General features: G+C 42.6%; 1 protein-coding gene across 6 annotated transcripts in view; it reads left to right on the top strand.

Moving 5' to 3' along the window:
* Positions 1 to 17,393, top strand: part of FRMD6 (FERM domain containing 6) — a 240,516-nt gene that overhangs the window by 155,395 nt on the left and 67,728 nt on the right. The window contains exon 1 of one of the 6 annotated variants that reach the window (XM_045450952.1): positions 4,075 to 4,233. The exons of 1 other annotated variant lie outside the window; for it this stretch is intronic. The gene's annotated coding sequence lies outside the window, so the exon portion shown is untranslated. Of the gene's footprint in view, positions 1 to 4,074; positions 4,234 to 17,393 lie in introns of those variants that run through there. 4 more of the 6 variants (XM_045450954.1, XM_045450955.1, XM_045450951.1 and 1 more) reach the window with 4 other exon arrangements.

Consider the following 17,393-nt stretch of genomic DNA (forward strand, 5'->3'; position numbering starts at 1 on the left):
ACATAATATGTTATGCATGCTAATATATTGCTATGCTGTGCTACCTCTGCAAAATAATTATTTGCATTCTTGGTTAGGGGCTCCTGGTGCATACTAATGAGATGGCTGGATTAAATAACTGATCATCAATTTTCCTGACTTTTCTTGAGTATTAAAATCTTTTTTTTTATTAAATTTTTTTTTCAATGTTTATTTTTGAGAGACAGAGAGAGAGAGAGCATGAGAGGGGAGGGGCAGAGAGAGAGGGAGACACAGAATCGGAAGCAGGCTCCAGGCTCTGAGCTATCAGCGCAGAGCCCAATGTGGGGCTTGAACCCACGGACTGTGAGATCATGACCCGAGCCAATGTCAGAGGCTTAACCAACTGAGCCACCCAGGCACCCCTTAAAATCTTTTGGTGTTTTTGTTTTACAGAATATAGTGATATACCAATGAGAATAATAAAAAGAGCATTTTAAATGTTAGGCAGTGAAAACCAGAACTATATCACTGCACTGTTAAGTTTCCATATGTGATTAGTTTGTCTCTCAAAGTAATATACATTAGCTAAGTGGAGATTTAAGACCTCAGAGTAGGACTTTAAATGTATTTTGAATGCTTTAAAATGCATTTTGTTTTGCTTTTTAAATTGCACTTCAGCAATTACCAAAAAGAAAAATGAACCTAATTTCCGTATTATGACCTTCATCCAGAATGATGAACAGTATTTAACTTGGGGAAGGTCTTCTTTAAAAGCCAGTATGTCAAATGACTGACTTCTTTCTCTGACTAGAACTTATATTTCAGCATTAAAACATACTCTGAGTCCCAAATAACCCTGAATTATATAGAAAGGATGAAAAAGAACTAATTTTTTTGTCTTTTAATATTCTGAATGATCTTAATTCTCAAAATACTATTCCAGTGTTTGGAAGATACTTGTAAAGGGGTGTGAATTATAGCAGTTTATGGCTCTTTAAAAATGTGTAAATATCAGCCACCAAAGCTTAAGCCTCTTGAATTATAAAATGAGGCTATGGCCATCATGCTTTAAACTCACACCCCAGTACACGTGCTCACTCTTGTGCCCTCTACCTGGGATACCATATCCACACGTGTCTCCACTTAAAATAATCTGGGGATTTAAAAACATTCCCAACCTCAGGCTATATCTCAGACCAATTAACTCACATGCCTGGGACACAGTCTTTGAAGGTCACCAGGTGATTCAGGGTACTTCCAAGTTTGAGAACCACCACCTTGACCAACTTGTTCCTTGGCAAACTTCTGCTCATCCTTCTCATCTCAGTTCATCCTTCTCACCCAGACAGAGGTCTGATGCCTGCCCTGAAGGGGCCAGGCCTTCCCACTATGCCTCCTGCATATCCCTAGCCTGGCGAGCATTAAAGTCTATTGTAACTGCTGACTCACATGCCTGCTTCCTCAAACCACTGTAAAATTCAGGAGTATTTTTACCTTCAGATCACAGAGTCTAACCCTGTGCCTGGTGTATGGAAGTACTCAATAAATTTATGGAATGAATACTTTCCCCCTAAAAAAAAAAGCAAAAATATGGAGTTATGTTAATATTTACATGCCATGGAGAAAGTAGTCATTTAAGATGTGCTCAAGGTGATGTTTCACTGATGGGCAATGTCTCATATTTAGGAAAACATCATATTGGTGAAAATAGATCTATACCTAAACATCAAAAAGAACCATAAAATATAACTTTACCTATGAATTTGCATTCTTTACTGTAATAAGTGCACAAAAACATGTCCTGTGGTAAGAAATATCTAAAACAACCCATCCTTTCTCAGCTCCACCTCCATTTTGAGTGGATTATGTGTTGTTTTCCAAAGCAATCCTTTCAGAAATGTGTTATGTTTCACGGGGCTATAAAGTGGTTTTTAAGAGTGTTAGTTTACAAAATGCATTATGTAAGAATGTATGTTTATTGGTATTCACTATTAATATGATCATTATGAGTAAAAAAATATCCACACAGTAAATTTTGTGACAATCTAATTCTAGACAATAAACCCAATCTTAAACATGTTTTTTAAAAAGCTGTTTAAAATATTTTGCTCCTTGGATTACCTAATTATATTGCAGCAATGTTTCACAATCTAACAATATGTTGTTCTTTTTTCTTTTAAGTTTATTTATTTTTGGGAGAAAGAGCACATGTGCAAGTTGGGGAGGGGCGGAGAGAGAGAGAGAATCCCAAGCAGGCTCCGCACTGTTGGTGCAGAGCCCCATGTGGGGCTCAGGGCTCCAACTCCTTAACTGTGAGATGTATTGAACCAAAATCAAGAGTGGACGCTTAACCAACTGAACCACCCAGGTACCCTACAATATGTTGTTCTTTATCCACTAGATGCAGAAAGCCTGAAAAGAAATCAGATTTAGGAACTGTTTTCCAAGATAGTAATGTATTACTCCTTTATCTCGTTTATCTTTACTTATGAAATGCTGGATTATCTCATTAGACATCAAATTAATTTAAGATCTTATCAACCAGTGTTTACTGTGCACTCATTCTGAATGCATCTAAAAAAGTGAGAGAAAAGTGTGAGCCTCCACGTTTAAATGCCTACATTGTCGTCAACCAGTGTAAGCCAATTTTTAATTTTACTCTGTTAATTAAATACAACTACTTTAGAAGACAGTCATTGAAATGTAGTTCTGGTCCTTTTTTCCATAACGGAATTATGACTTTAAATGCAATATCCTTAGACACTGCTGCTTTGCTTTATCAGAAATAAGCTCTGAATGTATTATCAATTGTGAAAAAAGATCACAGCTGCTTCTAAGATTCAGTTCCAGTGTCATAGTTCCTCCATTGTAAAAGCTGTCAATGAGGCAACTATTCCAAGTTAGCTTCAGCCCTAATGAACACAAAAGTGAATTTCTTTTGCCAAGCAAAGGAGGCACACAGACAGGCATACTTTCGACCAGTAACAGCCAGCTTTACATATTTATGTTTGGACTAAAAGAGCAGAGCAATTTTTAAGTTGGCTTCTGTAAGCATAAATCTGATTTTGGGTATTGTCCTTTCTCAGGTCCTCCTCTTTTGGTCTCTTCACCCAGAAACATACACAGCCTTACTCCTTTAGTGAAGGGCCCTGTGGGGTATTACTGCTACACTGGCCAGGGGTCACTGGGTCAGCAATCAACATAAGACCTAGGAGGGCAGAAGCCCGAGAGGCGGGAGTACTGTGCACCAGGGGTATGGGGACGACGTGACTCTCCCTTGGTTCCAGTTCCCAGCAGCAGGTCCTAGTGGGCACAGGTTGACCAAAGAGGCGTAGCTGTTTCCCAGACCCAAGAAAATTCCGTAAAAACACCTTCCGGGGGCCCTTTGCATCACCCGGCGCTCTCTCCAGCCACCTCCAGGAGCGGGCAAATAAAATTTCTGAGGGGTCACGGACACTAAAAGCACAGCCAATAGAGGCTGTGTCTACCTTTACAACTGGAGAGACTCAGCAGGGGAGGCTTGGCTTCCGGGCGGCGCCCCCACCATCTAGGATAAAACCCGCGAGGGCGCGGCGTCCCGAGTGGTGGGTGGGCCGGTGGGTGCGGGACAGAAAGACGGGAGGGAAGCTAGGAGTCACGAAGCCTCCTCCACTGGGATCGCCTCCTCTTAGAGTGGCCTCCCTCCACTCCGTCGTTCAGAATTAGTAAAACGGTGCTCAGGCCAAACAGCCGCCCCCGCCCACCCAGACTTGGGCTCGGGAGGGAGCGTTCCCGGGGAGCGGGGCCGAGCGTCGGAGAGGGCCATTCGGCCAGAAGGGGGGAGCTGACAGTGTCCCCTCCCGCATCCGTCGCGTGAGGGTAAGGGCTAGATGGCAGTGGTCCACGTACGGTGCCCTTCTGGGTTCTCCTCCTTCCTCAGGACCCGAGAGGGGTGGCTCCCTCCGTTTGCTCCCACCTTCGTGTCGCGGCACCCCTCTGCGGGACGCTTGGTTGGGTCCGGGGCGGGGCCGACAGGCGCTCCACGTGCGGCCGCGAGCAAGGCGCTCTGCTCCCGCGGCCCGGCGGCCACCCCCGCCACCTCGGGGCGGGCGTGGGGGCGGAGCCTCTGGGGGCGGGGCGGGAGGCGTGGGCGGGGGGGGCGGGGCGGACGCGGAGCGCTCGACAAGCTGCCGGGGCATAGGGGCTGAGAGGAGCCGGGCTGGCGCGGCGCAGGCAGGAAGGGACGAGGACCTGGGAAGAGTCCGACGCCTGGTGCTCCGGGCTTTCTGGGAGGTATGAGCGGGAGCTCGGCGCTTGGGGGCCTCCCAGTCTGTCCCCTGGCCTGGCCACCGCGCCCCGGCTATCCACTGTGCCCCCTGCCGGCCGGGCGGCGGCGGCGGCTGGACGGGACTTTGGGAGGGTTTCTGGGAGTCGAGAGCCCTAGCCAAAGCAGTGTCTTCCCTGCGTCTTTCTTCGCCTTCTTTTTGCTTCCTCGACTCTGGGCTTCGGGCACCTGGCTGGAAGGTCGCCTCTCCGCGGGTCAGAGCTCGCCCACGCCGGGGCGGGAGGCCGGGGCCCCGGGGCAGCCGAGCCAGGCAGCGGGGGAGGCGCGGAGCTCCGGGGCCGCCTCTGCGGCGAGGGCGGGAGGCCGGCCGGGGCTGCGGGCTGCTCCCCGGGCTCACGGTGCCGCGCTCGGCTCCCCAGTGGTCTCTGGCGCGCTGTTCCGGGGGCGCCTGTCGGTTGCGCCCCATCGGTCGCCACTTTGACGGGGCGCCGGGGCCAGCGCGTGAACCCTGAATTCCTGGGTGCCCTGCCGCCTGTTGTGCGTGCTCCGGGGGAGGGCAGCCCGGCTGCGGGAAGGGACCCGAGAGCAGCCTCTGCCCCACGGTCCCTGAAAGTGTCTAGTCGGGGAGCCCGAGATTGAGCTGGGGCTCGGCGGCGCCAGAAGGGGGCCTCGGTGGGATGCTAGTGGGGGGCGCGGCCTGCAGAATTTGGGTTCCTGGAGGTGCTTGCGGCGCGCAGGCCCGGCCCGGGGCAGCAGAGACCACCAGCCTGTCCTCGAGGAGGACCAGGAACTGTCACGTATGGACCGCTGGGGGCCACCCGTGTGAGATCCACAGGACTTAATAACAGTACCTCGAGTCCCGGGACAGCGTAACCTAATAGTGAGGGCGTTTTCTTTAGGGCATGAATAAATGGAAAGGTGTCAAAATAAGCATATTTTAAAGTTGAAACGAAAACTGGCAGATTTTCAGGTCGTGCAGTTGTGAAGTTAAGTGTCCAAAGAAATATTAGCTCTTTTACACCCTTTTCGTTTTTATTTTTTGGCAAAAAACTGTTTTGCCAGAATTTCCCTCAGGAGCTTTGCATGGCCCACAGTGGGGCAGGAAAACTTGAGCAAGCGTTCTCAGGTTGCTTTTGACTTCAAGCCTGTGCTCTCCAGGTTTTTTGAGTGTGCAGAAAAAGTGTCTGATTCTGTTTTTCTCTGGGATCCGACGATGTTTGTTTATTGGGTTTATAAGCATCTATTTAAATTCAGTTTTTGCACGAAATACTCCCCGTTGCCACAGGGTGTAGTTTAGGGATTAGAAAATACTGTTGGAGAAAGCTGCTAGTGGCTTCATTTTCCAAGAATGTAAGTCATTTCCTTTCTGTGATTTCAGGGAGTTGATATTTCACAGCATCAAAACTTTGTGGGGAAAATTTTCCGTAATACATCTGTCATTAAAAAGGCTTTTGACTTTTGGATTTTGTCTTCTTAGAGCAGCACATAAATTTAGGCTCAGCAATGTTAAAGGATAAGAAGTTTTTCAGAAACTGCAGCATTATGAGAGTCTTGTAGAAAGTAATTTTAACAACCACCAAGACTTACAGCCTGCACCATCGAGATGGGGGAGGGGAAAAGACCAGAGGAGAGAGGCAGGAAAACAGATGCTTTTGCTGTTGTCCTTTGTAGTACAAAACTTGTAGCAGTTAATCATTTTCCTTGGGTGTGGTTTTGAGAAATAAAAGTATTACGTTAAAAAGGAAACTACTACACAATATGAGGCAGCTGACATTTAAATGCTCTTTCTGTATGTTTGTAAACATATTGGATTTATATTTCATATTAAAATGGACCTTTGGGATCATTAGATGAGAAGGGTCCCCCAGGGGATATCTTCTATCAAGTTATCTGCAGGATATCTTCTCCAGAAAGCAGACTGACTGTATTAGGAACTAATTTTCCCCCTTTTGAATTGCTTGTAAAAATGCCGGAGATCTGACACTGATGGACCACAGTAATCAGCAGTTCTTGCAGAACTCAAAACATCTTAAGGGAAAGGAAATCTTTCCGTGTTTCCACTCCCTCCTTTTTGGGGGGCACCCTGGGTAAGCTACCAGCTTCAAGTACATAATTTGAACTTGCTGGTTGAAGATGCTCCTAGCTCTGCAGTGAAACAATAGGAGCTAGGAGGAAGACCCTGCTTGTTTGAAAGCAAAGTGCCCATGTGCTAGGTGATCACTTCTGGCAACAAGTTCTGTAAAAACTCATCCAGTTGGGCTAGCTGAATCCAGGGAAGGGGGGTTGTAGAGCTTTTCTGGTTTCTGGACTTTGTTTTCACTTTTAACTACACTTATAAAGCCTTTGGCTTTCAGAACTTATGACATAATAGACTGTGTAGCCTTTTGTGGCAGATGCTTGAAATGAAAGTTTCAAACAGAAATTGCTTTTGACTGAACTGTCAAGTTCAGAGTTTAGTGTAAATGAGTCCTGTCTCACAGCTAACTTTTTTGATAAAGGAGTTCTTTGTAGTTTTCAGCGTGGATGCTGCACATTTTGATTTCTGAGACTGTGGGTTTAAAAAAAAAAATAAAGCCTGCAAACAATTATTTTATTACATGAAAGCCAGTACCAAGAAAAGATTAATTCAGTCCAGATGTAAAAATGTATGTGAATTTTAGATTTGGATGATCTCAACAAGTTTTCCCTTTTGTTGATGAAACTGCCTGGATCCCAGATGGCATTCACAAACTGTCCCTTAGGTGGTTTTCTGAGTTCAGAACTAAATTTCAGGGGCCTTCTCTAAAGTCACTTGAAAATTGTTTTAAGCATTCTCAAGGATAGAAAGTTTTCTCTATTTATGCAGAGATAGGTTTTTCCTATTCCACATGAATGCAAACCTTATAAATGCCCTGGTTTGGTAAATGAGCCTGTGTGTTTCATAAGTAGGAAAACCAGAGGTATTCAGTATTGTGTATCCTTATGAACAAAGCATAGAAACGTTGGCTTTCATTTATGCAATTCCAACTTTTTAAAAAATATATATATATATATTTATTTATTTATTTGCCGGGAGAGCATGAGCAGGGGAGGGTCAGAGAGAGGGGGACAGAAGATCTGAAACAGGCTCTGTGCTGAAAGGCTGACAGCGGCCAGCCCAATGTGGGGCTTGAACTCATGAATGGTGAGATCATGACCTGAGCCAAAGTCAGATGCTCAATCGACTGAGCCACCCAGGCGCCCCAATTCCAACTTTATTTTTATAAAGAGTTTTAAGTGCGTTCTCAGTCTTTAATAGGATCCTGTTGTAACACAGTTTGTGGTTTCTGATAAAGCAGTTGGTCCTCATATGATGATCCTGTATCCTGCTCCCACACCAAGAGAGAACAAACAACTTAGAAGAAAACTCCAGTACTTAAAAAAAAATCTGTACTTCCAACACTAAAGTTACTAAGGGTGTGTGTTACACACTTAAAATTATATATTTTTAAGAAGTCTTTGTTTATGTAATTATACATTTAAGAGTTTGATTACATTGTGATTGCATATTAAACAGTTGAATGCAGGAGGGGGGAATGGAAAAGAAATAGTGATGGGGTTTTATGAGTGGTGAAATTTTAGTTAAAACATATCTTTCCTAAAACCCAAACAGGAAAAATAGTATTATTGGCTTCTGCAGTTAAACTTTGATACAGGGGGTAGTTGAGAGGGTTTTTTGAATTGCACATTATCCTGAGGAAGAGGCTTTGGGGGCCTATAAAAATAAGTAGAAACAGGTTAAGGGAATAATTTGAGAGGAAGGAGGAAGTAGAATACTGGACAATGAGTTGCAAGGAAAATCTGAACTTAGAAGGATGAATATTTAAAACAAGGCTGAAGTAGAGAAAACTTTGTATTTAAAAGTGGAAATTAAAAAACAAGATCTTTTTTAGCAGAGAAAAAAAGGATTCATGTTAAGGTGCCCTACAAAATCTGCATACAATATGAAATGGTGCTGTTGTGTGCTACTCATCCTGGAAAGCTGGTGTGCATTTGTGTTAAATTGCTGCTTTGGTCTTAAATAGTGTTTAGGGACTGGATGCTTATTATTGTGCCCCACCGCCACCCATGCCACTTCTCATTTTGAAGATTAAAAACATTTTTTTTGTCTAAATTCTAATGATTCTACAAATATTTAATTTTTTTTTTAATGTTTATTTTTGAGGGACAGAGAGACAGAGTGGGAGCAGGGGAGGGGCAGAGAGAGAGGGAGACACAGAACCAAAGCAGGCTCTAGGCTCTGAGCTGTCAGCACAGAGTCCGACACGGGGCTCGAACTCACGGACCATAAGATCATGCCCTGAGCCACCCAGGTGCCCCTGGTTCTACAAATATTTAATTACTCCCCCAGCATTTGTGAGAGTGACAGCCTGCCTGCCATGCTTTAGGACCAGAGGGGCTCTACAGTAATAATGGCCATAGTTATGATAAGATTTTGAGTGAAAACAAGCTATCAGTGCTTCCAGATTATCTGACATGATTTGGTGGTGTAATTACTTCGGATGCAAGTAATGCATCAGAGTATGATATCACTCTTGATACGTATCAAGTGGAATCAATCATGCAGTATACCATACTGATCAAAACGATATCATACAACAGTGGGAGGGGGAAAGGAAAGAAATCTCTGATCTGACATGAAGAATAGTCTCAGGAGGAGAAAAATGTAGCACTGCATCAAATTCAGATGAACCAGTTACAGGCCAAAGGAGACGGCAGTGTTGACTAGAGCTTTCTTGGAGCTGTGTGTAGCACAGCATTTTCTCCAATGCCTTTCCCCACCCGTGCGGCCTTTTCCTAGCAGAGTTTAATCTGCACAGCAAGAAACTAAGAGATTTTGCCATGACCCCGTGTATTTCATTAATATGGTAACTGGGATAATTTGGTCCAAAAAGATCTATTTAGAACCTCAGTATTCCTAATTGATTATCCAGGGATATTTTCAGCTCTTTTCGAATAACCCTGCCTTTGTACATAGATACGATACAACTTTGAGTAGTAACGTTTTATAGGTACATGAAGACAGAGAAAAACAATTATTTTATACTGTCTTCTAGCCACAGTTTCATATGAAGGAGGAAATGATTATAAAAATTAAGCAAATTCCGGATGAAGATTTTAGGAAATTAATGAAAAGCTCACTTAGCTTTTTGGGTAGTTCTTTGTGTAGTTTACATCAAATGAGTAATTATTTAGTAGTGGCACTTGTACTATCCAGTCTCAGTAGATACAACCAGGAAAATGCACGGATCAGAAGTATAGCACGAAGTGGTCATATGCAGGCAGCCGGCATCCAAGCCAAAAAGACATCATTATCTGCTCCCCAGAAGCCTATCTTTACATTCACAGTCCTTGCCTGCCCCAGGGATAACCACTGTTCTTTCATTGCCATAGGTTAGATGGTTTTTTAAAAAATGTTTATTTTGAGAGAGAGAGGGAGAGAGGGATTCCCAAGCAGGCTCCACTCTGGCAGCCCCTCAGGCCTCAAACCTGGGAACCCTGAGATGATGACCTGAGCCAAAATCAGGAGTCAGACGCTTACCTGACTGAGCCACCCAGGCACCCCGCTCAGACTGCACGTAAGTGCAATCAAATAGAAGTTCTCTCTTGTGTCTTCTTCAGCTCAGCGTAGCGTCATGTCCACATTGATGCAGGTAGCCGTTCTTTTTTCTTTTTTTCTGTGCATGAATATATCCAGTGTATTTATCCATTCTGTCGATGGACACTTGGGGATGGGACTAATATGTGGGGTAGGACCTTTTGAAGGCTCAAGAAAAGTCGAGCACCTTGGAGTTGAAAGGAGAGTATAGTCTTAAGATTAAAAGAGAAAATTACTTCAAAAACGTGAGAGAAAAAAAGAGAAAGGAACATTACAAAAACACTGAAGTCTCAGCTCAGTCCACGGAATCCTATTGTTTCAGGGACACAGGAACATACCAACTGGATCTTGCCAGATTTTAACTGAGAACTGGAAAGAGGGAGGAGGCCATAGGTGGCAGACAGCCTCATCAGGTTTTAGAAGTGGAGGGACTGAAGCCCTGTGAGGTTGAGTGACTCAGAGTCTCACAGGTAATGACAGCACCAAGTGAACAAGCTCCTTCTCACGCTCAGTCTGGTCTAGGTTCGCGCCATCTGAGGGCTGACAGCCGGCCCTCTACTCTGCAGTAAGTCCACTGGCCTCAGGATGGGGTGCTTTTTTCTGTCAACACAAAGGGATTGTGTGGCTTTGTTCAGATAGACTCAGACCTGCCCGGAGAAAACAGGGCAGTGGTCCAGTGAGGAAGAATTTTACCTCCTCTAGGCTGGTCCGCCTCTGCTCCCATGCAGAGCCCTTTTCTCCTTCTTCCTGTGTTCTAGGACTTTCTAGTGAGAGGTTGGGTGTCAAGTGCCAGGTAGGTGACATCTTGAGGTCCCTCTTGACTCAGTGTTTCATTGATCCACAAGTGATCTAGGCTGGAACTCAGTTTCAAAGGACTGCTTTCTAAATATTTTCAGAGTAGTTCACTCTTAAGAAGATACTATGAAAAAGTCTTTTTTTGTTTGTTTGCCTCTTCCTGCCATTATGTCCTCACCGGTTATACACTTTTCTCCTCCCTTGGACACGCTTCCCCCTCCTTCAAGTTATCTTTTCATAAATATCTGTGGAAACATCCTGTCTCTACCTAAAACAACAGTGAAATTCTGATGCTGATGTCTGTGGCAGTCTCCAGGAAGCATTTACTGTAAAACAGAGGATTATGAGAAATCTAACAGATAAAGTGCTTACAAAGGAAAACAAATGATGTAGATGTTTTTTTTTTTCTTTTATGTTTCCCTAAAGGGGAAAAGGGCATTTTTCATGGTTTAAGAAAAGGCTCAGAATTTTGACTTAGGCTCATGAGGAAAGTGAAAAACAAGTAAAATAACAGAAGTGTTACAAATGGGTAGTAAATATATTCTGCTCAATGAAATACTGCTTAGAACAGCAAAAACCTAGCATGTGCAATCTTAGAAAATTAAAAAAATGTGCTCACCATAGGGTCATATCTCTGACAAGCTCCTCACTGAAATTACTGCAGAAAAGAATAGTACATTTCAGAGGCAACATGGAAGAGAAGCAGAAAAGTCTAACGGTAACAACAAGATCTTTGAAATCAATCCTCTGGGGCACCGATCCAGGCTCCACTATTTTCCTGTGTGTAACCTTGAGGAAGTTACTTCGTTCTCCAAACCTCTTTTTTCTTACCTGTAAAATGAGGATAATGATAGTAACTATCCCACAGGGTTGTTTTGATTACTATATGAAAGAGTACGTAGAAAACAATGGCGTGGTCTGACACATAGCAAACTGTCAAGTGATGTTAGCTCTTACTACTTAAGACAAAAAAAAAAAAAAATGATGTATAGGATTTACAGTTTTTTTGGAAGTCCCTGAGCCTTTAATTTACAAGCAGCTCATGAGATGATATTATATTTTGTTTTCGATGACCTTCAACAGGCAACAAAACCTAGTGTTTCTCAGTTACAGATACTGGGCAGTCTGTATCACTGCACTGAGAATATCTGCTGGCCTATCCCGTTGACCACTAATTGATTGAGTTATTTTTCCTATTTCTCTTCTGATTTCCAGTAGTCTTACTCAGGCTCTCAGCTTCTGCTTGCTAGATATATATGCCTTTCCAGATGCCAAAAAGTAAATCTACAGATTAAAAAATAATCTCTCTTTATGATAATGAAGGCCGAACAAAGTATTTTTAAACTTAAAGACTACCAGTGGCCCATGTCTTTTGCTCTTGTACCCTATAAACTACATGTGCTTTTAAAGAAAACTACTACTGGGGCACCTGCCTGGGGGGCTCAGTCAGTTAAGCATCCAACTCTTGATTTCAGCTCAGGTCATGATCTCACAGTCTGTGAATTCAAGCCCCGCATCAGGCTCTGTGCTGACAGTGTGGACCCTGCTTGGGATTCTCTCTCTTTCTCTCTCTGCCCCTCCCCACCTTAAAAATAAATAAATAAACATTAAAAAAAAATAAAGAAAACCACTATTATTGGTAGAAAGCAATTATTGTTTATTTCTCCCCTCCCCATCCCCACCATTGGCATAGTTTCTATAATGTGGGTCGGACCCCTTTATAATTTTCTCTCAGTAGGCCCAAAGCTTAAGATTTTAAACCACTCATTCAATGGAAATTAATAGTCTGGAAGTTTCAAAAGGAGCATTAAAAAAGAGTTAAGCATATTAGAAAAAGACACATTTACATCTAAACAGCATAATTAGAAGCCAGTCAAAATAGGCACAGGATCCTCCAGAATAATTGTGATGTATCATCCCACTGTGTTCTTTAATAGCAGGACCTACCATGCTTGTTATGTGTTGAATAATGTCTTGAACTTAGTGAACGTTTTTAAAACATCAAATTTCCTAAGCCCATCAGAAATATGTTTTATGTCTCTACGAAGTATCCCGGGACCGTGTTGGCGATTTGAAATACGATGGCCACAGTAGGACTTACCGAGAAGATGACTTGAGAGAGGAAGTTGGACACACAGAGATACCTGGAGAACATTGTTCAGCAGATAGACCGGCAAAGGTCTCAGGTGGAAGTGTGCCTGGTGTGTTCCCAGAACAATGAGAAGGTCACAAAACAGTAATAGATGAGGTCAGAGAAGTTTAGGGGGCGTGTCACGTAGGACCCGCTTGGTGGACCATTTTAAGAACTTAGGCTTTTACTCTGAGTGAAATGGGAAATCATTGGAAAGCTTTGAGCAGAGGAGTAAGGGTTTGATTTACATTTTAATAGAATCACTGGCTGCTGTGTTGAGGTAGAAAAATGGAGCAGGGTGGTCGGTCAAGGGCAGAATCAGGGATACAGGTTAGCAGTTGTTGATAACAATCCAGTTGAGAAATGCCAATAGCAGTGGAGGAGGTGGTGAGAAATAACCAGGGTTTATTTTGTAGATCACACCACCTAGATTTCTTGGCCAGCTGTTTGAGGAATATGAGAGAGATCAGAGTAAGGATAACATCAAGGCTTTTTGCATAATTATGGAGTTGCCATGAATTGAGGTGGGGATCTGATTGAGGAGTTGGTTTGGGAAAGATAACAAGGAGCTGTTGTAAACACGTTATCTTCGACTTCCAGGTAGAGAGGTTGAGTGTGTTGTTCGATAGCATTCTGGAGTTTCAGATGCCCAGGCTAGAGATTCAAATTTGGAAGGTGCCGAGAGAATTTGGATGAGATCCCTTGGGGAATGTGAATAGACAGAGAAAACAGTCCATGGACCAAGCCTTGGGTCATGCTAGTATTTACAGTTTGTTGAAGAAGAGAAGAAATCTCCTAAGAAATTATCTTACGACATAGGAATTATGCACACATTTCTAACATAGTGGATCTAATTGTCTCCATTTCCTAAATAAGTGTTATTATTAGAAGATACTCTTATTTCTGTTGACCCACAAAATGGGAAGAATGAACTGAGAGTTATTTTTCTATGATAAGGCACTTGGGCTGAACCTGAGGTGTTTCAGCCTTTAAAGATTGAGTTGGTAAGAAGGGACCAGTAAAGGAGAATGAGAAGGAGCAGCCAGATGGATAGGAGGGAAATGGAAAGAATATCCTTGAAGTCAAGTAAAGGAGGTGTCTCAGGGAGGAGAGAGTGAATCAGTGGCGTCGTAGGTTACTGAGAGGTCAGGTAGGGTGAGGACTGAGTTGCTCATTGGATTTAGCAAGGGAAGTCATTGGTTACCTTGACAAGTGCTGTGTTAGTGGAGGGGTGGGGGCAAAACGTGACTGGAGTGGGCTCAAGAGAGAAAAGCTTATGAAAGAGAATTATAATTTTCCTTTTATTTATTTGAGAGAGAGAGAGAGAGCGAGAGAGAGAGAGAGAGCATGAGAGCAGGGGAGAGAGGCAGAGAGAGAGAGAGAGAGAGAGGCCTGACACGGGGCTTGATGGCATAATCCTGGGATCATGATCTGTGCTGAAATCAAGAGTTGTACATTCAACCCACTGAGCCACCCAGGTACCCTGATAATTCTTATTTTCTGTTCAGTTTCTTATGAACAGTATTGAATGTGAGTACTTTTTAATATGTCTGATAGAATGTGGGGTAGGACTTCAGAATACTAGAGGCCATGAGGGGTCTTCAGCAGGCTCTGACAGGGATGGGGGTAACGGGGAGCCTTTGAGCTTCCCTCTGGCTATTATTGGGAAAGCTCCCAGCATATAGATTGTAGTCTGTTTCTTTTGAAATAGAAAATCAGTTGTAATGCAGTGTCTTTATTCTATGTTGCATCCCTTTAGATAAGAACTATATCCTGGAAGCACTGTCACTTTGTGTTGAGACTTTTCTGTTTCTAGTAAAGACGTGTTCTTTACTTCAACCCATTGATCCTTTACATGAAAAGGGTATAAGAGAGCCCTTGTGAGACATGTGCTTTGAGTTAGCCTCTTTTTCGGCAATGGTGATAGATTTGAGCTGACCTGGCACACATCGTAGTGCCCCATGAACCTGGAGGCCTTCGTTCACAGAATGGATGGCTCAGGGTAGGGGTTCCCAAGAGCCAGAAGAATTTAAGTAATAGAAACATTGCTTGTTTAATAGTTCTTTTTTACTTTGTTGATAGCTTCCACTCTGAATATTATTTCAAAGCATGTGATTAAGCAATTTTCATAGTTCTGTATTGTATATCATAATTATGCACTGAGAATTTTCTCTTCTGGGAATTACCTTTGAATTATAACGCTAACTTTCTGTAATACTGTCATCAAAACGAATCAACAAGTCTCTGATACTAATTATCTTTTCTTTCCCTAAGCTTATTAAAATGTTAACACATAGGCCTTTAGTACTTAAATATTGTTTTTGGATAGTTAAAAGCTTACAGTGAATGGTAGAATTAAAACTTTGCTACATGTGTTCGAGTGTTGTTTGGTGATAAAAGAAAGTGTAGTAATAGTCTTTAGAAAGTTGCTAAGTATGGGAAAATGCTGGAAAGAGCAAAGACTCTTCTTTTGCACTGGATTATGGTGCATGTTTTTTGAGAAGTGGAGCTCCAGGGACTGTGTGTGTGTGTTTCTAGTGGGTTGTGGTGTAACATAATGTCAGCATTCTCTTAGGCACTGCTCTGTCAACACTGCTTTATTAGTATCATTTTGAATGTTTTTTCAGCTGAAACTTATAGGTCACTCTACAGTTTGTTAAATGAACATAATTGGCTTGTAACGGAGAAATACACAAGACCAATGTGAAATAATTTGGCAGTGTTGAGAGTTGTACGTGGTAAATACTGGAGTGTGCAGAGGTATAAAACTAAGCAAATTTTGGAATAAACGTTAAGTCTCTTAAGTCAGTGACTACAGGATGAAGTCCAGATCTCTTGAGCATGGAATTCAATATCCCAAACCAGAGCTCCAAATCTGTGGCCCACCGGGAAGACTGGCTACAGACGTATTTTGGTTTTTAACATAGCATGAAAATAATTATTTGCCAACTTTTAAGAGTTGAAACTTTTCACTTAAAAAAAATTGAATTTTATATCTTCTTTTGAAAAGCTGGAAGGCCTGGCAATGAGTTTTGGGGAGCAACGTAACAACTTCCCCTTTTATATGGGGTTTGTACTCTGTAGCCCACCATACTCCCCAGAAGAGATCCTCTTGGCCCCAACGTTGAGACCAAATTGCTGTCGGCATTTTCGTCCTGCAGGCTTCACTCCTTTCTTGCCTGCCCCTGTTGGCATGGGAATTGACTATCCGTGTGTTGTAGTCACTTGGATTCTTACATAATGTCATCTCACAGATCCGTCAGTCTATCCCAGTTCTCCTCGTAGTCCCCAGTTGTCTCCATTACCAGGCTAACTACGACATACATACTTAGTCTGGGTCATGCTTGCTATTCTCCTTGCACTCAAGTGAGCTGCAGAATGCTTGTGTCACTTCACTGGAACTTAGTACATCCTGCTTTATGTTGTCATCTTTTTATATATTCTAACTTACCAGCTCGAAGTTTCTCGAGGACAACAACCATATCTTATTTACTAGTGCCTAGCAAATTTACTCTAGATTTACTAGATTAATTATTGTTTAGAGTTACCTTCCAGTAATGGTAATATATAATTATAGTGATGCTTGAGAAGTATTAGGAAATACCCAAAACTTGTATAAAATCTATTTCCTCAGACAGGTCAATCTTAATTTACTATATCGATTTCTTTGTAGCAAGATTTATATCATTTATTTGAGTATTAAGTCACCACCTCATGTATTGCCTGTTTAGATTCTGTTATGTAGGTGGATGATGTTTCCAAATAAGGGGAACTTTATTACATACCATTTTATAATTTTAGATATGCTTCTTTCTAAGGCTAATACTGTTTTAAATGTCTTATTTTTTCATTCATTTGACAAATAGTGAGTACCCTATGTAGAAGGCCCTGGAGATAGTGTGAATTCAACAGGCATGATGGTACCTGCTCTCCTGAAGCTTTAACCCATTAGCCAGAAAGGCAGATATCAGAAAACAGAATGTATAATTGTTTAATTTTGGTAAGTATTACCAAGAACTGGGGGGTTCTCTGAGACCTCCTAACAGAGCAGTCTGGTCTGAGGGTGGGGCTGTAATAGGGAGTATAACATAACTGAATTCTAAACTCCTTGACTTTCTCATAATGCCATAGAAGTTTATAAAGTATTCTAAATGTAAAAATTTAACCTAGAGGGGTACTGGATGGCTCAGTTGGTTAAGTGTCTAACTTTGGCTCAGGTCATGATCTCACAGTTCGTGAGTTCAAGCCCCGTGTCTGGCTCTGTGCTGACAGCTCAGAGCCTGGAGCCTGCTTCAGATTCTGTGTCTCTCTTTCTCTCTCCCCTCCCCTGCTCATGCTCTGTCTCGCTCTCTCTCAAAAATAAACATTAAAATTAAAAAAAAAAATTTAACCTTAGAAACAAATAAATTAAGTGGTAATTTCTGTGACAAAATAAGAGTTAAAAAAATCTCTAAGGAACTTACCATTGGCTACAGTCATTAATGAGGAAGAATGAATTATTTATTTTCTTTAATCTTTATTTGTGAGAGAGAGAGAGAGAGAGAGACAGAGACAGAGTGTAAGTGAGGGAGGAACAGAGAGAGAAGGAGACACAGAATCCAAAGCAGGCACCAGGCTCTGAGCCG

This window comes from Leopardus geoffroyi, chromosome B3 (genome assembly GCF_018350155.1).
Source record: "Leopardus geoffroyi isolate Oge1 chromosome B3, O.geoffroyi_Oge1_pat1.0, whole genome shotgun sequence".
Classification (NCBI taxonomy): Eukaryota; Metazoa; Chordata; class Mammalia; order Carnivora; family Felidae; genus Leopardus; species Leopardus geoffroyi.